Below are 27,896 nucleotides of genomic sequence, written 5' to 3'. Positions count from 1 at the left end.
GACCCATATTGAGTTTAACTGTGTGCCTCTTTGTCAGTCTGTCTCTCTAGTGTCAGTCAGTGTCTTTCTGTCTGTTCTTGCCACGTGTCTGTCATATTAAATGCACAAACTATTTGTTTCGTTATTACTCCGGCAGATTAGGAAACTCACTGAGAATCAAGGGAACATAGGTGGCGCTCGCCTGCTCCTCATAAGGCTGGTGAAAAAACAAAGCTGGCTGGTTTTCCAAATTCATCAGGCTCTGGAGGACATCATCTTGAGACTGTTTCAACAGAATGTGCTTCAAATGTTCCTAAGAAACATTACACACATATATATATATATATATATATATATATATATATATATATATATATATATATATATATATATATATATATATATATATATATATATATATATATCTACTGGGGAACTAAGAATGGGAAATCCACTTAATTTCACTTCCTTAATATTTTTTGGTTCTTTTGACGAGCAGTAATTGGACCTAGCTTATTCTTTGTATATCCTGTGGCATTTACAAAACAATAATAATACAAAAATACTGTTTAAAAGTTGAGGGTCAGTAAGAAACTACTTTATTTCAGCAAGAATTCATCAAAGAACCCTGAAAAAAATTGCACCATGGTTGTCACAAAAATATTAAGCAACATTTCAACATTGATAATAATTAGAAATCAGTGTATGAGAATGAATTCTGAAGGATTATGTGACATTGAAGACTGAAAATGATGCTGAAAATTCAGATGTGATGACAGGAATTCATAACAAACAGTTATTTTAAACTGTAATATTATTTCACAATATTACTGTTTTAATATGTTAAATGTGTCATTTTAATCTAATAAATAAAGCCTTTGTGAACATACAAGACTATTAAAAACATGAAATATCTTACCGACCCCAAACTTTTGGACAGTAGTGTATGTTCTCATATAAAATACACAATAAAAAAGTACATTTTGCAATTTAGTAAAGGCCCATTAACACTAATGATAACTATAACAATACTGATATAAATATATTTTTAAATAATTCTAAATGTAAATAAATAGGAAATAGGAACATAGGAGAATCCACAGCACAACTATAACGATAACAATAAGAGAATATCATTGGAATCAATCTGATGAACAATAAAAACATTGACAGCCAATCAGAATCCACTATACTTTAATGAGCTCAAGCATTTAAAGGGACAGACGACAAAACTGCACAATAAACAGAATGTTATTGTGCATTGATGTGGACACTTAAGATACCTCTTAAGATAGATCTCGCTGTGAACTGGCCACGAGTTTTAGAGCGTATTAAACTAAAAAAAATAAATAATAATAATAATCTGAGTATTGCATTGATCTGAGTGATCTGCATGGCATTGATCTGATTGCATTCATAAATCAGACTACACTGGTCAAGCTATTTGTCGCTGCCTTTTAAGAAAACATTTCTCGATTTCCAGTGACAGATGATGCACAGGTCATTCTTTAGAAGCGTGCAGTTTTGCAGTTTGGTTTTGACCATAATTCAGTGACAGATATTCAGTGCAAAGTTATTGTGCATAAAGAGAGATCCTGTTAATTTAACTGTATTGATTACCTGTGTGTGTGTTTCAGAAGCCATGTCAGTCGAGACTGACGAACAGCTCGCTTCTGTCAGAGGATCTGGACAGCAGTGTGGACAGCGGCGGTCTGTGTACGTCTGCTGACAATGAAGGTGAATATCTGAAGCTATACTTGGGCAAATAGAAAATCAAAAGCAAAATATGAGAGAACACATATTCTCTTACAAAGCTCGGCATGTACAAAGAAGGTGAGGATGAAGAGGAAGAAGATCTTACAGAGGATGATGATCCGTCAGGTACAGTCACATGACGTCCATCCATCTGCAAATCATTTAGGAGTCAATGGTCTTGGTTATATTGTGAAAGATGCATGAAAGCATGAGCTAATTTCAAATTACAAAATGCCCAACTCTGAACTACTTTATTGAATCTATTTAAAATATATATATTTGTTAAATTGTGTGTAAATTCGCTGAGATTTCAATTAAGAATTGCCTTTTAAATTGCAACTCAATTTCCGAGTATAAATAAAAAATGTGCCTGTTATAGAAACTGTAATTGCTGTACATTTGAAATTACATTTAGAATAAATTAAGATAAAATGAAGTACAATAAATACATGAAAAGCAAAATTAATGAAAGTAAAATTAATAAACCAATCAGTCAAATCAAATCGATCAATAAATATATAATTAGACCAACATGACCAACCAATCTCTAAATTAGGAATTTGGCCCAATACCGTTATCAAACAATGACATACATCTGGAAAAGTCATGGAAATCCAATGGTCAAAATGTGAAGGGCCAGTGTTATGAACATTAACTCTGCGTTAATAGTGGTCAAGTCTTTTAATTGCATATTCAGTGATTCATTGTCCATTGTATGAAAGGAAATAAGACACTAAATCTCTTAACCCTTTGACATTTCAGCTTCACTGTTCACTCCTTTGTGCAACACGTCTAATGACCCGTAATCCAGCCTTTGCTTGAGAAATGTTCCTGCAAGCAATTAGCCATCAGGAAATTATTAGAGTTATCATTATGAAACATATGGAAAAAATGGCTTAGATGTGCTCAGCGGTTGGATTCTCATTGGTTCTGTTAGAGCTCCATGTGAGATGTTGCCCTCGGCTGCACAAAGCCTCCTCAATAAAGTGCTGAATCAGTGTCACATCCTGGGAATATTTTCAGCAAAGACACTTTTCCAGACCGAGCCCTGCCGCTAGCATGAGACTGAGTCTGAGTGCATACTGAAGAGATCAAGAACAGGTCGTCATGGTCAACAGGAGAGAGAGGACATGTTTGAAATGAGGAAAGATGCATTTGTGAATTTCTGTAAACCACAAAAATTGTTAACATAATGCATAATGCTCTGTAGAGACACGAGAAGTGAATAAAAAGAGTTAAAAAGGCAATGTAATATTAAATAAAATATGCATTTAAATCATGACATTGCTAGCTCATTAACTGCAAATACATTATAAATATTCAGTATATAAATGAGCCATAGTATTGCCTCAAATATATTGCAAAGTCAAATAGGAAGCAATGCAGTAAAATGCAACTGAGACATGCATTCACTCATTACTCACTACTATACTGTATGTTTCAAATTAAATTACTTTGCATTAAAAATAAGATAAAACCAAATAAAATATGCTTTAAATTCATGGCATTGCAAGCATAATCAGTGCAAATATGTTATAAATTTACAGTATATCTCTGAGTCTTACTGTAGTTTTGCCTCAAATAAGCATTGTAGAGACAAATGGCAAGAGTAAAAAAAATAAAACATGTTAAAAAAGGTTGCACAGATTAATAACTCACTAATTACTATATATTTCAAATGAAACTACTATCCATTTGAAAATAAAATCTAAATAAAATAAAACATGCATTAAAAAAAAATATATATATACCACTGAGCCTTAGTATTGCTTGCAAAGACAAATAGCAAGCAAAATGCAAATGCAGCATCTAATGCATGGATTCATTACTCACTAATTAGGCTACTATACAGTACATTTCAAATTAAATTAAATAATTAAATGAATACATTTCAAAATTAATGTAAATAAAAAATAAATATAAACTAAAGCATGTATCAAAATCATCATATAGCCAGCATAATCAATGCAAATAAATTATAAACATTAAATACACAGTATCACTGATTTCTATCATTGCTTCAAAAATACACTACAAAGACAAATTTCAAGTGTGATGCATCATGCAAAAACTGATGCACAGATTCATTAGTCACTAATTATTACATATTTCAAATTAAATACATTTAGAATGAATTAAAATAAAGCAGTTAAATGTTTTAAGGATGGATTAAATCGCTGGCTAACTACTTCAGGTGTTTCTTCCAGGACATCCTCTGCTGAGGAACTCCCGGATGCACATGCTGTCGACCACATTTTAATTATTTGTTTAGTGCATTCTACTGCCAAAAGCACTCTTAACATAACCACCAGCGATTGCACATGCTCATACACAGCTCGTCCAGACTGATGACTTCTCTAGGAATGTCATATTGTCAGAGAATCATAAACAAATGAGTTTCCTGTTAGCGTGTAAAGAATGAGTCGCACCAACCAACCATTCAGACAACCACTGTGGCAGATTTACGAGAGCAGTAAAATCCACATGCTTTTAGTTAAAAACCAAGTTGTTTAGTGCATTAGATTGCAAATGGACAAGAGTGCCATGAATCTCCTCAAGGACCCTCAGGCACAATAGAGAACATGTTTCATCTGCTCCCAATTGAAGAGGGTGGAGATCCACCAGTCCACTGCATTAATTCATGAATACACGATCAGGGAGGACAAGATGAATATAGGAAAGAAAAACCACAATGGAGATCTCATTCATTTCTCCTAAGAGTAAAAAAAGTGTTTACAATAGAAATCTTGGAATAGGAATAGTTCACCCATACATTTTTATTTGCTGAAGATGTTATTATGCTCAGGCCATCCAAGATTAGTTTGTTTCTTCACAGGAACAGATTTGGAGAAATGTAGCATCACATCACTTGCTCATCAGTGGATGCTCTGCAGTGAATGGGTGCCGTCAGAACGAGAGTCCAAACAGCTGATAAATACACCGCAATAATCCACACCGCTCCAGTTCATCAGTTAATGTCTTGTGAAGTCAAACGATTCATGTTTGTAAGAGACAAATCCATCTTTAAGAGTTTTTAACTTTAAATCATTGCTTCCGGCAATAGTCCATAATCTTTCAATGCTTCCTCCAGTGATAAATTCCTTTCCCTGTCGCCTCTCACATCAAAATCCTATCACACATATAATTGTTTTGAAATTCTGTTGCTCATACATGGGGCTTTATTTGTGCATATTTCTCTCCTGATTCAGACAATATTATGGATGTAGGACTTTAGTTGGAATCAACGGTTTAAAATTAAAAATGTCTTGATGGAAACACACAGCTTTTCTCTTCATACAATGATGGACTGGACTGGTGTGGATTATTGTGATGTATTTTATCAGCTGTTTGGACTCTCATTCTGACGGCACCCATTCACTGCAGAGCATCCATTGGTGAGACACTGATGCAATGCTACATTTCTAGATTTTTATTCCCATGCAGAAACAAACACATCTATATCTTGGATAGCCTGAGGGTGAGTACATTTTCAACAAATTTCCATTTTGGGCTGAACTATTCCTTTAATATGAACAAACATGTTCAAAGTCTTCCAAAGCTGCAATCCACATTTATTTTATAGCTCTAAACACTCACTATATGTCAACAACTGTCTCATTCGTGCATGCTTTTAATCTCTCCTAAGGAATTTTAGGAGAAACATCAGAGACAGAAGTTGATACGTAAATACTTGCATAACATAACAGTGAAATCCATTAAGTGTCTGGAGTTAAAAAAAGAACAACATTTGAGCAATGAAATTTTGCTCTGGGGAACCTGATTTGTTGCTTCCTGGTTTGTAATGAATTCCTTAAACTAAAGGCCTTTTCATAAATCAGTCGGTCAGGTTGGAAAGGGTCAGCGCTGCCTGCGAGCTTGACTTAATATTGACTGATAAATTCAATATGATCCACAATTTAATGCACTCCTTTGTGAATGATGACCATTTTCGATCTGTTTTATTAAAACAGCCTATTTAGAGTGTATTTAGATGAAAAAAGGACATACAGAGTTCAGTGGAAGTTCAGAACTTATCAAATGGCTTGCTATTTTCCAGTAATTCACAATGGCAATTTGCAGATAAGTATGGAAAACTAATTCCATGAATATCCAATTGAATTTTATTTTATTTATTATTTATTATTTATATAAGTAAAATAAGGTCTGTGGTCAACTTTTGTATAAAATCAGATACTAAGTATCTCCAATACCACAATGCTTTGATGTTTAATGAATTTTAAAATACTTAACAAATTGAAGGCAGTACAAAACATACCAACATGGTATATACTTTAATAATTATATAAATATGTATAAATATTATATTATAATATATATTTTCATTAAATAAAATAAAAATGGTGCTTATTATTAGTTATTAAAATAGGCTTTATTTATACAAAAATATATTATTTTATTTTATTTATATTTTTGTACAAATTAAATGTGGTACAGCATATACTACCATGGTTTATAAAAAATTGACAATTTAAATAATAAACAATTGCATATTATTTATACATTTTTGTTTAATTGCTATTAAAATAAAAGTTGAATTGCAAAACAATATATAAATATACATAATATAAATATTTTTTTTATTGTTTTTGGATTATAATCTGTACATTTGCAAAGCACAAAATTCACAACATGCAAGTGTCTCGAGTTATATTAAACACAGACTCGGCTTTACTCATAAATTGAAAAGCATTTTTATAAAAAGTCTTTCAAAGTTTAAAGCTCTGTAATTGAGTGATGGACTGATGATGCTGACACACTGAACAAATGTGTAATTATGGCAGAGAAGATTCCCACATGAAGCCCCGGGAATGAAAACAGCCCTGTCTTCGAGGCTCATCTGTCCTCTGCCAAACACTCAGTCTGACTCTTTGTGGGATAATTGTTCTCACAGACCGAAGCATAACGGCCTCTTTTAGAAACCCTATGTTGAATTTCGACCGTTCTGTAAATGAAACCATTTCCAGATGTGAAGATGCGCTCAGACAGTCCTCAGTGATGAATCTATGTCCTTGTGAGATGATGTGGATTTCCACTTGTAGATCGGTCTACATAGCACTGGAGAGCTCGAGGCTATACAATCGTTTATATACGCAGGGAATCTCACAAAAACATATCCAGGTCACATTTCATCACAAAATCAAAAGAAAAATATGGGATGTTGTTTTTAGTAATTCAGATTTTTCTCAAAGCTGATTCCCATTATATTATTATTTGTTTTTGAATGAAACAAAATACTTTATAAAATCTCTCACAAATTAACCTAATATATTAAAATACATATTTATCGTAAAATAATCTTTTATTTAAAAACATATCTAAAATATTTTATATTATATATTTGCACTTTCATTATATTTTCTTAACAATTAAACATTTACAATGAATTAATCAGGGCATTTCAATATATATATATATATATATAGTGCATTTTTATCAAATAAAATCTAAAGTATTTGTATCTATATTAATTTCCAAAAATAGAATCTTATAAAATGTTTAATACTCTAATAATGTTTTTTTTTTTTGTTTTTTTAAGGAATATAAGCAATACGATAAAGACCACTGTGTACACACACACACACACACACACAAAAAAAAGATAATTTAATAAAAAAAAACTGATATAATTAATATAGAAAAAATACATCATATTACAGTTATGATAATGAGAAAAAAAATAAAACTGAACAAAAAATTGACATTCCATAAAAAAAATTGTTCAGTGTTTTCTATTTTGATTTTGAGGGTAAATATTGCATATACATGTCCTCATGTTCTTCACAGCTGGCTTACAGACAGTCTGATTGAGCTTTAGACTGGGTGCCATCATAAACAATGTTATTCTAGCAGGGGATAAAGAAAACACAGCTGTAATTGCACTAGCTGAACCACCGAGACACACACAACCTCCTCTGCACTGATGCTGCAGGCAAACACAACTGTCTAATTACAGGACCAACTCTATCTCGTCCTCAGGGGACAGTAAGAGGGATATTGTTCTGCGTGACTATCAGATGGAGATGGCCAGACACCATCATCTGCCTCCCTACAGGAAGTGGGAAAACCAGAGTTGCTGTGTACATCACTAAGAAACATTTGGAGAAGAGGAAACAGCTGGGACAGCCGGGGGAAGTTATTGTTTTGGTCAACAAGGTGCTGTTCAGCCGTCTATTTACCACAAATATAATACATCCATTTATAATAGTGTATATAAAATAAAACATTATTGATTAAAATTCAAATTGCAGTATTTATTAAGAATAGAGGTAGACATTCTCGGATTTGTTTTTGGTTAAATTATTATTTAAATATTATTATTTTTGTTTATTTATTTTGTTAAGCCCCAAACATGTCTCATCAAATTCTTGTAGGACAAAATGATCTTGGTACAAATCAATCAATTTTGTTTGTTCAAACAAATATTTATATTGATATTTTTTTATTATTTTGTTAAAACTCAAACATTTAAGACCAAATGACACTGGAATCAATAAAGTTTTCATTCAAATATTTTTATTTATTTAAATTAATATTTAACTTGAACATTTATCATCAAATTCTTACAAGGCAAAATAATCTTGGTATATTAAAATGACTCAGAAAGTTATATTTATTAAAATACATTTTTATATTGATTTTACTCATTTTATTTTATTTGTTAAATTATTTTATATTGATTATATTTTATTAAAAACTCTACATTCTACAAAAAAAAAACATTTCTTATTTATTTTCATATTTTATTTATTAAAATAAATATTTATATTGATTATTAATTTATTTATTTGATTAAAACACAACATTTCTCATCAAATTCTTACAAGGCAAAATAATCTTGGTATATATTAATGACTCAAATACTTATATTTATTAAAATACGTTTTTATATTGATTTTACTCATTTTATTTTATTTGTTAATTTTTTTTATAGCGATTATATTATATTAAAAACTCTACATTTTACAAAAAATATATAATTTAATTCTTAAAAGGCAACGCGATCTTATTTATTTTCTGATTTTATTTATTAAAACAAATATTTATTTAATTATTAGATTAAAACTCAACTCATCAAATTCTTAAAAGGCCGAATGATCTTGGCTTCTACAATCATTTTAAGCTGAGATCTAACTTTGTCAACAATTGACTCGTATTGTCTTAGTTTTTAAGACAAAGTTGATAGTGGAAATATCAAGTCTTCTGAGCTATAACCGAGCAGCTCATAACAATCTTTACTCCCCAGACTGATTAGTTCAGCAGACACTGAGCTTGAGGTTTTTGGGTCTCTGGAAAGTGTTTGCTGCAGCAGCAGAGGGACTTTTTGTCCTGCTGAATCATGTCTTGAACCGTTTAAGTTCATAAGGCTTAATTAAAACATTCATATCAGCAGAAGTGTGGTGCAAACTCAGCACTTCACTAGGTGCAGATTTTCCTTAAAGTGATATGATCACCAAAAAATGCCATGCGACCAACCAGAAAAGCCTTGCACCCTCTCTGAACTCACGTAATAATGTTATATGATATCTTCCCAGGTTCCCCTGGACGAGCAGCACTACAAGGCCGAGTTTGGGGGGTTTCTGAAGCACCAGTACTCAGTGGAGCGGGTCAGCACAAGCTCAAAATCTCCTTCCCACAAATCATCAAGCAAAACGACATCATCATCTGCACAGCACAGATTCTGGAAAACTCTTTGGCCGAAGCCAAGAACGGTGACGAGGACGGGATCAAATTATCACGTATGTCACATTTTCCTTCCCTCGCATACATTTCAGACAACCGTTTCGACAGAGTCAGAGTCCAGTCGAATGGGTTCGGCCTCTGTTAGATGTTGAAAGCAGACCAGAGCTCCTCCTCTGAGGTTTCGTGTGACAGTGTTTTTCCCATCAGTCTTTGCTGGCAGATTCGGCTCTCCTGTGAGTCTCTCTGGCAGCGTCCGCCGCAAGGTGGGATTCCTCCTCTGTGGCATATGCTGTTTGTTGTTTTTTTCGCCCCTTCATTTTACTCTTAAACCCTTTTTTTCATCCACATGTCTGGCTGATCAAATTCAGTGGAGATTTGCTGTCATTTTTAGAGTCTGAGTTCCACTTCATCTCCCACTCCAGCCCTGAGGGGCCAAACAGGCAGCACCTTTAAATTCTGATTTGTAAAAGTGGCCCCATCACCCACCACCTCTCTGTCAGTGCGTGAAATGCAGACCACCTTTTTGTTCCCTCGAGACCCCTGGGAAAATGGGGTCAAAAATGGCTCTAAACTGAGCCGTAAGAGTAAACTGGAGGTTTGTTGATTAGAAACACATGCTAGACAAAAAAAATAAATGATTGTATTTGCATGTAAGGACTATGAACAATGTATTATTAACATGTGTTTCATATACACAGTTGGCTGATGTTTGTCATAAAAATAACTACAATTAAAGGGATGGCTCACCCCTTTATTGGAATTAAAGGGCAACTATTAAATATATATAAATAATAATAAAAAATATATATATATATATATTCTGTTTTTTTTTCAGTTTATTTTATCAATTATTTTTTTCGTTTACATTTTTCTAGACTCAATATTAAAAAATGGATAGAAAAAATAATAATCCAAAAGCATGTCTAATTAATTAAAAACTAAAAACGTACACAATTTAACAGCAATTTATTAAAAGTTTAACAAAAATTCTAAAACTATTTTTTTTCTCTCTCTCAAATTCAGTTTTATTTTTACTAATTTTTGTGTTTTCCATTAATTTTCTTGATTCCATTTTAATGGTTTCATTAAATTTGGATGTTAATATAACATTTTTAATTTTAATATAAAAAATATAAATTTTTATTATTTTTTTTTAAGAAATACTGTGTTGTGTATTTAAATTTTTTTCTGGTAAATAAATTTTGGTAAATAATTTGTATTGCAAATAATCCTTTAAAATACTGTTTTAATAATAATTGTATTAATGGCAGTAGTACTGTCTTTACATTAAGTAATATATTTCTGTCACAGTTTCTTCAAGTTAAACCAAACTTTTATTTTTAAGGGGTTCTGTGAAGACCTTTAGGTTTCTGTTTGTATATATAATATGATGATAGTTTTTCTCAAAATAAATGGTAAAATGCTCATGAAGTGATTCTCAGAGTATTTCTAGAGGTAATGTTCATGTGTTCATGTACTCACACAGAAACACGCTGAATATACAGGACTCATGTTTAAATACTATCTACGTTCAACCAAATTTTGCCAAATTCAATGACATTCTGCATTGTACAGTAAATTATTTCTTTTTTTTTTGTGGATTCATAGTGTCCTAAAATTAGAATAAGTTAATGATGAATTTTTGGGTGAACTATCCCTTTAAGGTAAGACACTACATAATTAATAGGGTAAAAACTAGCTAGTAGGTTACCATTATACTTTCCCCAGTTGATGTTTTAAATGTTTAAATATGCAAATAAGGCATTATCTACCTAAATGTGCACTAATTTGAATGCATTTCCAGATCAGAAAGCAGACATCAGACGAAACCAGGTCCAAAATTCTTGTTTCAAGAAAAAAAATACATTTTGAGAAACGCGCTTTTAATCAAATAAAGTGTTTATTTTTTACGTTTTCTTTCCACTACTGTTATGAAAGGAAAATAGACCAAAATCTCAAAATTGACCGGTGCATGAAAAAAACATGCAACAGTTTTGCCTGTATTATCCTGTACATTTATTCACATTAAACTTGGAATCAAACAATAACATTAAATCCAACGTAAAGATATAATGCACTAGAAAGGTCAGTAATTAATTTAAATATTAAAACATTAATGATATTTTCCTATATCTATGGTAATTAGACGCTGAACTGAATAGATTCTCATTTCCAATTCTGATTCAGTTCCTATGTACTTGCAGAGTTCGCTCTGATGGTTATTGACGAATGCCAACACATGAAGAAGGGCGATATACAGTATATAACCACATCATGATTCGCTACCTAAATCAAAAACACCAGAACCAGCTCCTGAAGAAGCAGGAGAAGAGTCCAGTCCCGCTCCCTCAGATTCTGGGTCTGACGGCTTCACCTGGTACACATTCTCCAGGTAATATCTTCTTCATGCTTCTGCACTGTTCTGACTGTCTTACAGTCATACAGCTAAGACAAAACATCTTATCTGAGTTGTGATATTGCAGGCAACCAGGGGCGATTCTAGGATTTTTTCAACTGGGGGGCACAAGAGGGGCCACGATTAATACAGAGGGTCCAATCTTGTGTTGTTTGAACTGGATATCCAAATGATTTCAAGAGTTCAGTAACCTTTAAAATCAGTAATAAACAGTGATACCCTATTATATTTTAATAGCAGTTATTCACTGCTCTAAATCAAAACAATCAAATACAATTTGTATTAACTTTTCACTTTACAAAAGTGAAAGAAAAACTAATAAATAAAAGAATCCAATGTATGAATAGTGTACAACTCACAAATAATAATAATAATAGAATTTATTTATAATAGCCTTATATATAATATATATATATATATATAATAGCCTTATTTATATAAATGCAGAATAACATTAATAATTCATAGAAATAAATACATAATTAATGAATCAATATAACTAATATAAATTTAATATAATAAATTGTTTTGTTTATTATCCACATCCCATTAAATTTGCATAGCAGCAGTTGCAGTAAATTTGCATGGATGTATAAACAAAATCTACTTATGTCAAGGCTAATTAATCTTGAGCATATTGATTTAATCAATCATACTTTGTTAGATAGCTACTTGTTCAAAAAGGTAGCTTTAGTTTAACATGTAAAATATGTGGATAGAAACAGTTTAGAACAGCTTAATTAGTCCAGTGTTATTTTAGTATTAGTTATTTATCATGCATTAAATATTTATGTATGATTTTTTTATTTGAGAATGTTTCTGGGTGTCATCAAATGACGTTTTGTCAATAACTTCTGTGAAAACACAGTACACGCCGAATTTGAGACTCATTTTATTTACTTTGACACAAAATTCAAGAAAACTACAATATATTGTATAGCAAGTAAACATCAAGTTATAGAAATTACATACAATTAATTTTAGAGAGAGGGCTTTCCAGGGTGCAGACAACAATCGCGGAGCTATATGTGTATTTTGGACTTTTTTTTCTCACCACAAGTCTGAAAGAAGACATGTTATTGAAGACAAACAGCCCCAAATCTCAAAAATGACCAGTAAAAAAAACAATGTTTTTGCATGTGTCTCACCCATAGACTGTAAAAAAAAGTCTCAAGTGTGGAGCGTTAGATAAACATCATACGATTTGTTTCGTCACCTCACTTAAGTGAAAAAAGTCGCTAATCGACTGCATGATTCAATAATGACTTTATTAGAATTGCAATTATACTTTTTTAAACAATTGCTTTAAATTGCGTTGTTGCCTATATCGGCGCGTTCGGCCGAAAAAAAAAAGTAAATCGTAACGCAGTAAAACCCTTTTACATTCAGCATCAGAGGAGCATAGTAAATATAATGATTAGCATCTTGGTCTGCTCTAGGAGATAACATCGTCATCGAACCTGTTCTAATGCCGAAAGACGTTAACGTTAGTACCAAACACTTTTTGCACTGCAACAACTCGCTAATCGAAAAACATAAGCTATATAAAATAGATCAACTTATCGTGTGCTTTTTTTGGTGGAAAACAGCAGCTCGCTAATTCTTGGTCCTCGTTGAGAAGCGCGACGCAATCATGAGTTATTTACTAAACTGAAAGATTATGATTTGAATTTGTGAGTGACAGACAAGTAGAAGGGTGGGGGCACACTGGGGGGCCAATCAGTTTTCAGGAGGGGCCAGTGCCCCCATGGCCCCTCCCCTGGCTACGCAACTGCAGGCAACACATCTCTCTACTGCACAAAAGACCGAAATGAACAGTTTTAGTCAGCAAGGATGCATTAAGTTAGTCAAAAGTGAGAGTAAAGACATTTATAATATTACAGAAGATTTGTCACAAATAAATGCTATGAACTTTTTTATTCATCCTGGAAAAAAATGCATCACAGTTTCAAAAAAATATAATATAAAAAAATAATAAATATGAAGCAGTTTTCAACATTGATAATAATATTAGAGTGATTTCTGAAGGATCTTGGGACACTGAAGACTGGAGTAATGATGCTGAAAATCAAGCTTTGCACCGCGGGGATAATTTACATTTATAAGATATTCCAATAGAAAACAGTTATGTTTAATTGCAATAATATTTCATAATATTACTGTTATTACTGTCATTTTTATCGAATAAATGCTGCCTTGGTGAGCAAAATAAACTTATTTGAAAAACATTTAAAAAAATGTAAATTAGTAATTATAAGCATTAGTTAAAATGAACTAACAAAAATATATATATATTTTGACAGCATTAACCTTTGTTAATGTTAGTTAATAAAATATGAATGTTCGTTCACAGTGCATTAACACAGTACTAGTAAATGTTTAAATTAACAAAGATAACTAAATAATGTACAAGTATTGTTATTGTTCGTACTAAATTTGTAATTTCCTTGAGTACTATAAGAACCTAAAGTCTGGAATACATTGCATGACTTTTAGCTCCAGTTTACAGTCTGGAGAGGCTGGCGCTAGTTACACAAACTCAGATCAAGTACTATTCAACCACTATTTTTCGCCGCAGCATTGGGGGAATTGGTGATCCTCTGCCCATCTTGACTTCTGATAGACACTGCCACTCTGAGAGGCTCTTTTTATACCCAATCATGTTGCCAATTGACCTAATAATTCGCAAATTGGTCCTCCAACTGTTCCTTATATGTACATTTAACCTCTTATTGCTACCTGTACCAACTTTTTTGGAATGTTTAGCTCTCATGAAATCCAAAATGAGCCAATATTTGCCATGACATTTCAAAATTTCTCACTCTAAACATTTGATATGTTATCTATATTCTATTGTGAATAAAATATAGGTTTATGGGATTTGTAAATTATTTAATTCCTTTTTTACTCATAATTTGTACAGTGTCTCAACATTTTTGGAATCGGGTTTGTATAGCACTTTTTACATTACAAATCATTGCAAAGCAACTTACAGAAAATTAAGTTTCTACAATATTTAGTAGTAGTTTATCAGTAGTGACTGTCAGTTTATGTACATATGGCAGAAATGATTATTATATGATGCAATCACATTTATAGCAAAATTCAGTAAATTTTTAGTGTATGATTGATAGCCAGTTTCAGTAAAAACTGTTCATATCTTTAAAGTCATGTAGTGTATTCCAGCCTTTAGTTCTTGAATGTATTTGTAAAGGAACTGGAATCATTAAGTGGAAGCAAATTGTTAAAGTCTCTACAATTCCCACGCATACCAGCAATGTGCATGTTGCATGCTATGAGAACAAAGCTGAGCAAATCCATATGTTAGGAAATATTTCCAAAACACACACGCTATAACACACAAATTCTTAAAAAAAAAAAAAAAAACAAAAAAAAAATATTTTATATATATATATATATATATATATGTGTGTGTGTGTGTGTGTGTGTGTGTGTGTGTGTGTGGAAAGTTAAAAAAAATATTAGAGAAGAATGCTTAGGGAGATTTTATTTTTGAGAGAAAGAGAGCGAGAGAGAGAGAGAGAGCGAGAGGGAGAGAGAGAGGAAATATATATATATTTCCTCTCTCTCTCTTTCTCTCAAAAATAAAATCTCCCTAAGCATTCTTCTCTAATCTTTTTTTTAACTTTCCACACACATACACACCCTCACCCTCCTCTCCCACATCTCTTACTGTTTTCTTCACTGCAAAGATGTTTCCAATGTTCCACGTAGCCCCTGTGCTGAAGGCAGCCATAAACCTCTGCATGCCTTTCAAGCTTCTCCAGTCATTACCCTGTGTCACATTATTACTCTGCTGGCCTGCTTTACCATGAATCTTTATGACAATAGCACCAAAGCCCCAAGAGAAACTCATTTGCATTTGATCCCCAGGTCAGAAAGGGGGGTTTCTTTAAAAAAGTCAAGACACTAACAGATCTTTAAATGTATGTGCATTTGAAGTGGAGCAACAAAAATGCAAACAACAAACACTGTACAGCACAATCCATGTGGTCTGATTCACAATCAAATGACTCCTAGACAACTGGATATTTTTACTAAACAGGTCAAAAAGAGTGATTTTATTTATGTAACCGGATGTGTGATGCTATTAATGATTTCACAGTTTATCTGTTAGCCTTCTCTAAACTGGAACTGTGTAGTATGTCAATAGCATGTCTCATTATTTTGATTCATTACAGATCTGTGCAAATCTGGATGCTTTCACAATAAAAACGACGGCTTTCAAAGAAGAGGAAGCCAAAACACCTTACAAAAGGATTGCAAGAGCAGAAGAGAGGAAGGAGGTAATTTTACTTAATGTGTGTCACTGAATAAGCCTCATGTTAAAGGGGAAGTGTGTCATTTCTGCTCTACTAGTTTGGGATGGGAGTATCGGTTTGTCAGAGTCTAGATTAAAAAAATAAAAAATTCCATTGCTATTTTTTTTCTTACTTAAGAGAAAAGCTATGTATATTTTATACTCCCAAAATACTTCTTAAAGGGATAGTTCACCCAAAAAATGAAAATTCTGTCATAATTTACTGAATGCTCAAGTTTATGCAAACCTGTATGAATTTCTTTCTTCTGTCGAACACACACACAAAAATATATATATATTTTTGAAGAATGTTGAAAACCAAATAGTTGATGGACACCATTGACTTTTATAGTATTTTCCCCCTTTATATTATGGAAGTCAATGAGGTCCATCTACTTTTTCTTTTTTTTCATTTTCGGGTGAACTATCCTTTTAAGAAATGTCTTATTTTTGTTCTTATGACAAAACCTAAGATAAAAGATCAACATTTTATAAGAATCTTCTTTAAAATCTTAAAGAAGTGTTCTCCAAAGTGTTTCCAAATCAGCTGAACTGACTGGGGGTGGAGTCTCCATTTCCGGGGGGCGAGACTGCTGCCGTGAGAGCTCGTCGGCTCCACGATTGAGCCTGCCCGGAATGTGAATGGCACGAAGCGACCTCAGATGCTTCTGACTCAACAAGAGGAGATGGCGAGCGAGTTGCGAAATGCAGCAGGAGCGTAGACCACCCTGACGGTTGATGTACGCTACGATCGCAGTGTTGTCCGTACGGACCAGAACGTGCTTGTCCATCAGCAGGGCCCTGAAGCGGTGCAGAACAAGCCATACTGCTAGCAACTCGAGGCAATTGACATGCCAGTTGCACATGGCACTCCAGCCCGTGGCAGAGGCATCTGTTGACATGTCTGGACACCGGTTCTAGGGGCACGCCGGCCTATAGAAACGAGGGGTCCAACCACGGGGTGAAGTTTCGGCGGCAGGCCTTAGTGATGGTCACTTGGAGCTTGCATTGTTGCCATCTCGGGACTCGGTCATGAAACCAGTGCTGAAGCGGTCTCATATGGAGTAACCCGAGCTGTATGACCGCCGCTGAGGACGCCATATGCCCCAGGAGCCTCTGAAATAGTTTTAGTGGAAACGCTCTCTTGCCCTCGAATTGTCTCAGGCAATTCAGCAGTGACTGCACGTGCTCGTTCGTAAGCCGCGCGAACATGGCGACCGAGTGTATTTCCATACCGAGAAAAGAGATCCTCTGCACAGGGGAGAGCTTGCTCTTTTACCAGTTGACCTGAAGACCCAGTCAGGCGAGGTGTCTGAGCACCAGATCCCTGTGATCGCACAACCGCTCTCGAGAGTGAGCTAGGATCAGCCAGTCATGGAGGTAATTGAGGATGCGGACACCTTGTTCCCTGAGAGGAGCCAGGGCTCCCTCCGCAACCTTTGTAAAGACGCGGGGAGACAGGGCCAACCCAAATGGGAGAACATTGTACTGACATGCCTGCCCCTCGAAAGCAAACCGCAGAAACGGTCTGTGTCGAGGAAGAATGGAGACATGAAAGTACGCCCATCGGACGAATGCATTTGAAAATGCGCTTGGGCGTTAGCATCTTGAACGGGAGTCTGTGCAGAGCTCGGTTCAAGGCTCGCAAGTCCAGGATTGGCCGTAACCCACCTATCTTCTTGGGTAATATGAAGTAAGGGCTGTAAAAGAGGGACCGGCTCTATCGCGCCCTTTGCCAGCAGGGTCGCGACCTCCGCGGCTGCAGGGCCAGTGGTGGAACAAAAAGAAAACGAGAACAAAGGATTCTCCCCCGGCCCTCCTCCGAGGGAAGGAGTGGTCCTGCTACCATCTCCTGACGAGCTGACATCTCCAAATCCGGGTCGCCCGTCTCGAGAACGCCGCTTGGTCTGGCGTTTGGCAGGCTTAGGGGCAGAGACGGGTTGCGCCACCCTTCTGCGGCCATCTCCTCATTGCGGCCGGGTTGAAGGCTGCTGCTGTGGCCGAGTGGGAGTGGAGGAGACCGCAGGGGGGGGCCCTCAGCGACGAGCAGGCTGAGGCGGCTGTGCCGGCGGCGGGGTGGAGGCAGCAGTAGGCCGCCGGGGCAGGATGTGTCTGATGGCCTAAGACTGCTTCTGGTCAGCAGAGAACTGCTGGGCAAAGCTCTCTACCGCGTCGCCGAAGAGACCATCCTGAGAGACTGGGGAGTTGAAGAGCTGATCCCGATCAGGCTCCCTCATGTCTGCCAGGTTCAGCCATAGGTGGCGCTCCTGGACCACCAAAGTGGACATCACCTGACCCAAGGAGCGCACAGTGACCTTCGTCGCCTGGAGAGCGAGGTCGGTAGCAGTGGGCACCTCCTGCAAAACCCCTGGGTCAGCACTGCCCTCATGCAGCTGCTGGAGCAGCTTGGCCTGATAGACCTGAAGTGAGGCCATGGCATGCAGGGCAGAAGTGGCCTGGCCCGCAGCTCTGTAAGATTTGGCCACAAGAGTGGATGAGAACTTACAGGCCTTGGAGGGCAGCTTGGGACCACCACGACAAGCGGAGGCGCTCTGTGGACACAGTTGCATCGTAACAGAACGCTCCACCGGGGGAATCCCAGTACACCCTTTGGCCGCCACGCCATCGAGGGCAGTGAAGGTGGAGGAAGTACCAGAACGGTTTCGGGCAGTTAAAGGTGCCTTCCATGAACTGGTTACTTCCTGGTGCACTTCCGGGAAGAAAGGAACCAGAGGGGGGTGCTGGCGATCCGCATGAGCAGCCCCCAGGAACCAATCATCCAGCCTTGAGCACTCGGGACAGGGCGGAGGATTCCACTCAAGCCCGATGCTCTCTGCTGCCCAGGAAAGCACGGCCGTCAGCTTGGGATTGGACTATGACAATGCTGGCACTCCAGAGGGAGGCAACGCAGCCGAATCCTGATCTCCCGAGGACTCAAGCCCACCTTGTGATGCAGCGATCGATATACGGTCCTCTTCGCAAGCCCCAAATGAGATGTCATGAGCCTGAGAGGGTCCAGCAAACTCATCCGGAAACTCAACCGGCTGCGGCGTATGTGAGGAGGGTGTGGCCCGAGGAGGTTCGCTCATCGGGGAAGCCCAAACAGTAACCCTCAGATCACCCTGGCCACCAGCCGAAGTAGCCCTCTTACGAGAAGAGCTGGAACGGGGTGTGGCAGAGGGGACTCTATACCTTTTAAGGTAATCGAGTCTCGATCTCAACGCCGAGATGGTCATGTCCCCGCAATGAGAACATGAGCCATCCACGAACGCAGTCTCAGCGTGCTGGAAGCATTCAGTTCAACTGTATAAATATATTATTCCCAAAAACCCAGTGACCACTGGATCCTTGCAAAGCTCCTACCAAAATGTGGTTTCTCTTTAGGTGTCCTCTGCTTCCTGCCTGCTTTGAAGAAAACATGATTTGACCACCATTATTGTTGAAATCCTGATAATAATTTCATATACAGTCTTGCACCCATGTGAAATGTCACAAAAAGCCACAGTCATAACAGTCTCTTTCCTGTTTTTAAAGGAAGCAACTATTATTTCAATGTGATTTCCAGTTTCTCTACTGTTTTCAGATATTCAGAATCACTGAACAGATCCAGTAGTTACACAAAACGATAGAGGGGAAAAACAAACTTTTCACCCCCAGATCTTAATGCATCTTGTTTCCTTCTGGAGCATCAGTGAATGTTTGAATCTTTTTAAATAGTTGTGTTTGAGTCCCTCAATGAATGAATTGAATGTCCTCAGTCTGAAAAGATGTATCTCAAAATCATAAAGTCACTGCTGGAAAGGATTCAAATATGCAAAGATGCTGGACAACTGAAGAATCTGCAGGACCTTAAAGATTTTTCTGAAGAACGCTGCTCAGTTTAACTGTTCAGAACAAACAAGGGACTCATGCACAACCATCACAAAACAGAAAGACAGTCGAGGATCATCAGGTAACAGAACACAGTATCAAGAACCAAGGGTTCCCAAACTTTTGAGTGGGGTTATTTTAATAATTTCAGCAATTCTTTTGTCTTGTGGACTAAATGTTAATATCTTTTATGTACATGTCTTACTCAGGACAGTACTAAATAAAAAATAACATGCATTTAGTATGATCTCTCTTATTTTTTGAAAATTACTCTTATTTTCACAGATTCTGCAAGGGGTGCCCAAACTTTCGATCCCCACTATATATATATATATATATATACACAGGTCCTTCTAAAAAAAATAGCATATTGTGATAAAGTTCATTATTTTCAATAATGTAATGATAAAAATTAAACTTTCATATATTTTAGATTCATTGCACACCAACTGAAATATTTCAGGTCTTTTATTGTTTTAATACTGATGATTTTGGCATACAGCTCATGAAAACCCAAAATTCCTATCTCAAAAAATTAGCATATTTCATCCGACCAATAAAAGAAAAGTGTTCTTAATACAAAAAAAGTCAACCTTCAAATAATTATGTTCAGTTATGTACTCAATACTTGGTCGGGAATCCTTTTGCAGAAATGACTGCTTCAATGCGGCGTGGCATGGAGGCAATCAGCCTGTGGCACTGCTGAGGTGTTATGGAGGCCCAGGATGCTTCGATAGCAGCCTTAAGCTCATCCAGAGTGTTGGGTCTTGCGTCTCTCAACTTTCTCTTCACAATATCCCACAGATTCTCTATGGGGATCAGGTCAGGAGAGTTGGCATGCCAATTGAGCACAGTAATACCATGGTCAGTAAACCATTTACCAGTGGTTTTGGCACTGTGAGCAGGTGCCAGGTCGTGCTGAAAAACGAAATCTTCATCTCCATAAAGCTTTTCAGCAGATGGAAGCATGAAGTGCTCCAAAATCTCCTGATAACTAGCTGCATTGACCCTGCCCTTGATAAAACACAGTGGACCAACACCAGCAGCTGACATGGCACTCCAGACCATCACTGACTGTGGGTACTTGACACTGGACTTCAGGAATTTTGGCATTTCCTTCTCCCCAGTCTTCCTCCAGACTCTGGCACCTTGATTTCCAAATGACATGCAAAATTTGCTTTCATCCGAAAAAAGTACTTTGGACCACCGAGCAACAGTCCAGTGCTGCTTCTCTGTAGCCCATTTCCTGCACACGCCTGTGCACGGTGGCTCTGGATGTTTCTACTCCAGACTCAGTCCACTGCTTCCGCAGGTCCCCCAAGGTCTGGAATCCGTCCTTCTCCATAATCTTCCTCAGGGTTGTGAGGAAGATTCTCGTTGTGCAGCGTTTTTTGCCACACTTTTTCCTTCCCACAGACTTCCCACTGAGGTGCCTTGATACAGCACTCTGGGAACAGCCTATTCGTTCAGAAATTTCTTTCTGTGTCTTACCCTCTCGCTTGAGGATGTCAATGATGACCTTCTGGACAGCAGTCAGGTCGGCAGTCTTACCCATTATTGCGGTTTTGAGTAATAAACCAGGCTGGGAGTTTTTAAAAGCCTCAGGAATCTTTTGCAGGTGTTTAGAGTTAATTAGTTGATTCAGATGATTAGGTTCATAGCTCGTTTAGAGAACCTTTTCATGATATGCTAATTTTTTTAGATAGGAATTTTGGGTTTTCATGAGCTGTATGCCAAAATCATCAGTATTAAAACAATAAAAGACCTGAAATATTTCAGTTGGTGTGCAATGAATCTAAAATATATGAAAGTTTAATTTTTATCATTACATTATGGAAAATAATGAACTTTATCACAATATGCTATTTTTTGAGAAGGACCTGTATATATATATATATATATATATATATATATATATATATATATATATATATGTATATGTATATGTATATATATATATATATATATATATATATATATATATATATATATATGTATTAGTGGTGGGCCGTTATCGGTGTTAACGTGCTGCGTTAACGCGAGACTCTTATCGGGTGATAAAAAAAATATCGCCATTAATCTATTCTCAAAGTTGGGTTGGGAGCTGGGTCTATACTAAACAAGCTATGATGACTTTCACCTTGATATTTTATATAACCGACTGGCTGAGGCCAGCCTAAAAAGATGCTCAGGACAGTTGACGGGCCACTTCTGCACATCGTCACGAAAGCTTATCTTTTACATGTGTTTTTAAGCCTTACCGCTAGTCGATTTAAACATCAAAGCATCCAAACACAAGACGCGGAAAAGCTGTGTTCAGTGCGGAGAGATGAGGAGTCTCAAAACACTTGAACATTGAATGTGCTTATTTTTGCTCTTGTGCCGACAAAATACATACAAAATATGTCAAAATATGTCAGCTATTTCTTAAGTGAAAGTAAACAGTTGAGAAAAAAATGGGATGTGTAGGGTGAATACTGGTAAAGTGGGACACTTTCTGATAATGTATATTCTGCATACTTTTTTATTATGATCCAAATGTCTTAGCCGCTCATATGATACTATTCTAAATAGCTTAGGAGCTCTACTATACTATAGACAATAAAAAAGAAAGAAACATTAAACACAGGATGGATGACTCTTCCTCAAACACACAATGACCCCAAACCAAATTTTTAAAGGCGCTACTGTCAAACTGGGACACCTTTATTGGTAAAATGGGACACTTAAAACACATTCAGTTGTTATTCAAGTGTAGGCCTTATAAATTAAATACACAACAACAATATAAACGACAATATAAACAACAACCACAATAACATAAACATCACTTTTTTTTAAGAAGGGGTGCAGGTCAGCAAATTCAACCAACCCCCTCCCTCGCCTGCCCACAAAATTTTATATTGGGTTAAATTTATTTCATACAAATTTAAAAAAATAATAATAATAACCTTCATTAACAGAGAGAGCTGAGAATTGCTTCGCGATTTTTCTGTGCGTGAGAAAATGTATGTGTGGCGTAAGAGCTTGTGAAAAGTGTTAATTTCGTGTGTCTCATGGTGAATGCGTGAGAGCTGGCATAGTTTAAGTCAGTCTTTGTTGAAATATCTAGCTAACTAACTAAATGTATGAGGGACATATAAAAAGGTAACTCTATTCCTCCATTAGAATGACTTGAATGGCTGTCCCAGTTTGCCAGTAATACCCTGTCCCAATTTAACAATATGCTATTGGCAAACTGGGACAGTGTCAAAATCGCATAAAAAAACCCCAAGAAGATTAATATGAATGTGATTTTTAAAAATTCTGATTCACCATTACATCCTATAACAAAATATGTAACCATTATAAATGATGCATGAGTTGTTTTATTTTTATAACCTTAACATTATTTACCTCAGAATGCTATGTCATTTTACTTACCATCACAGTTCACTGCAAGGTTGTTAAATATGATGTGCCACACCCCGGAAGTGATGTCATAGCCACAGATTTTTATTTTATTTTTATCACATATTTGCTACTGATGAGCTCAGTGTTGATTTTTAGTAAAAAAAACATATCCATGTAAAGATATAAATGATTAAGCTTAACTGTCTCACTTTACCCATTGTCCCACTTTACCAGTATTCACCCTATTATATTGGATGCATTCATCGTCTCTTAAAGGGACCGCGTCTAATTTAGCCACTGGCTGCTGTAATGTTAATCCAAGAAAATGAAAGAAAATCACTCACTGCTCTTGACTGAATTAGTTTGTAGTTTTAACAGTCAAACCAAAAATTATTCAGACTCCAGATACAGTATAATTTTTGATTTATAGCAAAACTGTAATAATGTGAGAAATGTTGAAGGTGTCTGAATAAATGTAGGTTTGATTGTATATTTCATTTTTACATTGAAGACTATCCAGTGCTATTATTTGGTTTCTGTACCTTGACACCTACAAACTTGAAAAAAACTTAAACATTGGTGTGAAACAGGAGTAATGTTGTTTGCACCTTGTGCAATGTGGAATTAGTTTACAGCTTTTTCAAGCACTTTGTGATGCATTTTGGAAAAAGGAGATGAGCCCCTTTTCTAATGCACCACCTAGCTTGATAAACCCCTTCTCAAAGACTTACTGTTTGTCAATTTTATTTGGGTAACACACATATTCTGAATGCCGTCGGCAGAATTCGAATGAGCCATTTTAATCTAGATTAATTTCAAGATCACAGTGAGACTAATCTAGATTTAAAAAAATAATCTATGCCCACCACTAAATATATATATATATATTCATTTATTTATCTTGGGAATGAGGAAGTAGCTGTTTGCTAGAGGAACCATTTCCACAGCTCCTTTTGGAAACAGTGTTTGCACTTCAGACCAGAGAATGAGAGCATTGCTGTCCTGTACTGAAGTTTGAATAATGTCTCTGAGGTGAGGAGGCCTCAATGTGCTTAGGCAGGAAGTGGTGCATGACCTACAATGACTTCTGAGCTGCAGTGAAGGTTTTTTTAAATCTGCCACACAGATGTCGGGTTGAGGTGTGCAGCGACCACCTCTACTCAAGGGTGAGCTTGCCATATCCTCTTACTTCAAAGCTGTCAACAAAGGGGAGGGCAGCAGAAATAAAAAAGTAGCTGAGTAGGGCGCACCACGTCTTGGCGAGTTCATCATGAACTTCCAGGAAAAACAGTACTGGTCTCTTACGGGAGATTCGTTGTAAATGACGTAACTTAAATATGATTACTTAAAAATGGTGTCAAAATTGCATTTCTGAATTCATGTGAAGCCTGTTTTAAATTTGAATATTTTTTTTCTCTGTGGTGAAAAATAATGAGATTGTTTTCTTCCAAATTACGAGAAAAACATTTATTTTATACCCCAACGAGTGGACTATGAAATGAAGGACCTTAACGGGCTGACCTTAGGGCATAACAGGAGTAGATATTGTTGAACTCTTTTACAAATATTTCCTGTTTGTGTTGTTCTCTAGCTGCTAAGGAAGAGAATCAGATGGTACGTGTGTGCGCTGAACATCTCCGTCAATACAACGAAGCTCTGCATCAGAGCAACACCATACGCATGTCAGATGCTTTCCGTTTCCTCGACAAATATCACAACGAAGAGCTCAAGACCAAATCCAGCCCAGATGAAGAAGACACCATTACAATCACAGACACTGAGCGATTCCTCTTCACTTTGTTCAAAGGTATCAAAGGCTTGTGACCAATGAGACCGCCATGATTCAGGTGATTTTAGATTATTGCTCACTTTGGAAGATGCTCATCTTTTGGCCTGTTTCTAAGGGCTTGCAGTTTGTGCTATTTGTTTCAGTCAATATTTATTTTAGATAGACACCAATTGGCTCTCAGGCCGCTTTCATACATCTCACATCTGCAGCACATAAATGTATGTGTTACAGGAACCAAACTAAATGTTTTCAACATTCATATTAAGCAGTCTACAGCTAGAGTCTGGGTTCATCTTTTTCAAAACTTTTATAAGCTTTTTTTTTTTTTAATGGCCAATGCAAATACATATTGCTCTTATATACAGTATGCAGGTATAATCCAATTTAATCATAGTAAATCATACATTTAATTTAATAATTTAGTTTAATGATGCTCATACATTATTTTACCAACATTTACTCCAAATGCACAAAAAATACAAAAGTTTGGGAGGTTTGAAAGTAGTGCTCTCTTATGCTCTCCGAGGCTGCATTTATTTGCTCAAAAATACAGTGAAAACAGTAATATTGTGAAATTTTAGCCATTTTCTACATGAATATATCTGAAAATATTAATTATTCCTGTGAAGCAAAGCTGAATTTTCGGCATCATTTCTCCAGTGTCACATGATTCTTCAGAAATCACAGTAATACAATGATTTGCTGCTCGCTGAAACATTAATAATTAATATCAATGTTGAAAACCGAATATTTTTGTGGAAACCCTGATACATTCTTGATGAAAACAGTTTAGAAAGAACAGCATTTATCTGAAATATAAATTATTTGTAACATTATAAATGTCTGTATTGTCACTTTTTATCAATTTAATGCATCCTTGCTGAATAAAAGTATTCATGTCTTTAAAAAGAATAATAATAATAATAATAATAATAGTCTTACCGACCCCAAATTTTTTAACTATTTGAAAATGGCCAAATTTTGCTTTCTCAGAAAGTCCAGAAATATGTACACTGATGATACAAGTCATGTTTATTCTGCCTGATGATGGTGGTAAAGACAGTAATAAATCAATAAATGTTGTTGATATCTACAGTGAGCTGTTTACAGTCCGAGAGAATACATCACTACAGGAGCGACTCCTGGACTATGAGACCAATGCGTGCAAAAACTGCGGACAGGTGTGTGCTGACTTCATCTCTTCCCTTCCAATAACACTCTTTGCATTACTGTTGAGCATAACAGTTTGACTTAACCTCAAAAACATTACACAACTGTGAACTTCATATAACCACGATGAGGAAAAAAAAAACACTTAGCTTAAAGGAAGGAAGAGTTCACCCAAAACTGAACATTAGCTGAACATTTACACACCCTGAGGTAATTCAAAGATGTAGAGTTTGTTTCTTCATCAGATTTGGAGAAATGTAGGATTGAATCACTTGCTCACCAATGGAACATCTGCAGTGAATGGGTGCCGTCAGAATGAGAGTCCAAACAGCTGATAAAAACATCACAATAATCCACAGCACTCCAGTCCATCAGTTAACATCTTAAGCAAAAAGCTTTGTAAGAAACAAATCCATCATTAATGCATTTGTAACTTCAAAGCATTGCTTTCAGCTAAAATATGAGCCTTTTATCCATAATATTGCTTTCACCAGGGAAACAATTGTCTGGACTAAAACATCTTAATGATGGATATGCTTCTTCCAAACATGCAACTTTTCACTCTACACAACATTAAGAGATGGACTGGAGTGCTGTGGATCACTTGTGGATTATTGTGAAGTTTTTATCATCTGTTTGGACTCTCATTCTGACGGCACCCATTCACTGCAGATTACCCATTGGTGAGCAAGTGATGGAATGGAAATATATTTCTCCAAATCTGTTCTGATGAAAAAATAAACATCTATATCTTGGATCGACTGAGGATGAATACATCTTCAGCAAATTAAATTGTTGGGTGAGCTATTCCTTTAAGAGCTACAAAAATGTTTACAAAAAGAAAAACAATGCAACAAAAGAAACTTAATATTAGGGCTAGGCAATATATTTATAAATAATTCAAATTATGTATGCATGATTAAATTTAATGATATGCAATATATCTTTTGATATTTATGTATTTGATTTGAAAGGTTAAAAACTTTGATGATTTTGAAAGCAGCCAAGTAGATTCAAGTTTCTTGATACAAGAAGTAAACTTTTGTAAAATATAATCAGGATGTGTTTCAAAAGTTTCACAGTAAAGTTTCATGATGCCGTGCAATTTTATACTGATAATACAATAATTGCAAATGTATAGTAAAATACTTTAGAAATCACCCAGCCCATAAAGTATGTATTTTTTGTTAATATGCATTCATTTAAAATTTTACTTTGTCTTGTTCCTGAGCAGCAATGGGGCTCGATGATGCTCTATACAAGCGTTGAGTGTCCCTGTCTTCATATCAAGAACTTTGTGGTCACGTATGACTCCAAGAAGAAGACATTCAGCAAATGGGGCGAGTTGCCCATAAAGTTCCCTGCGTTTGATTACACTCGGCACGCTGATCTCCTCGTACAGGACATGAAGAAAGAAAAGGAAGAAGACATGAACAGTGACTGAAAATAAAGAGCGGAGGACATTCAATCTAATCTCTGATACAGTCGATCAGATGTCATCT

At 35.9% G+C, this 27,896-nt stretch overlaps 1 pseudogene; it reads left to right on the top strand.

Moving 5' to 3' along the window:
• On the top strand, positions 1 to 27,838 carry LOC113053714 (interferon-induced helicase C domain-containing protein 1-like; annotated as a pseudogene).
• The last annotated feature ends 58 nt before the right edge of the window (positions 27,839 to 27,896 follow it).

The sequence above is a fragment of the Carassius auratus genome, chromosome 34, assembly GCF_003368295.1.
Source record: "Carassius auratus strain Wakin chromosome 34, ASM336829v1, whole genome shotgun sequence".
Taxonomy (NCBI): Eukaryota; Metazoa; Chordata; class Actinopteri; order Cypriniformes; family Cyprinidae; genus Carassius; species Carassius auratus.
This window is presented reverse-complemented; position numbering and strand designations above follow the sequence as displayed.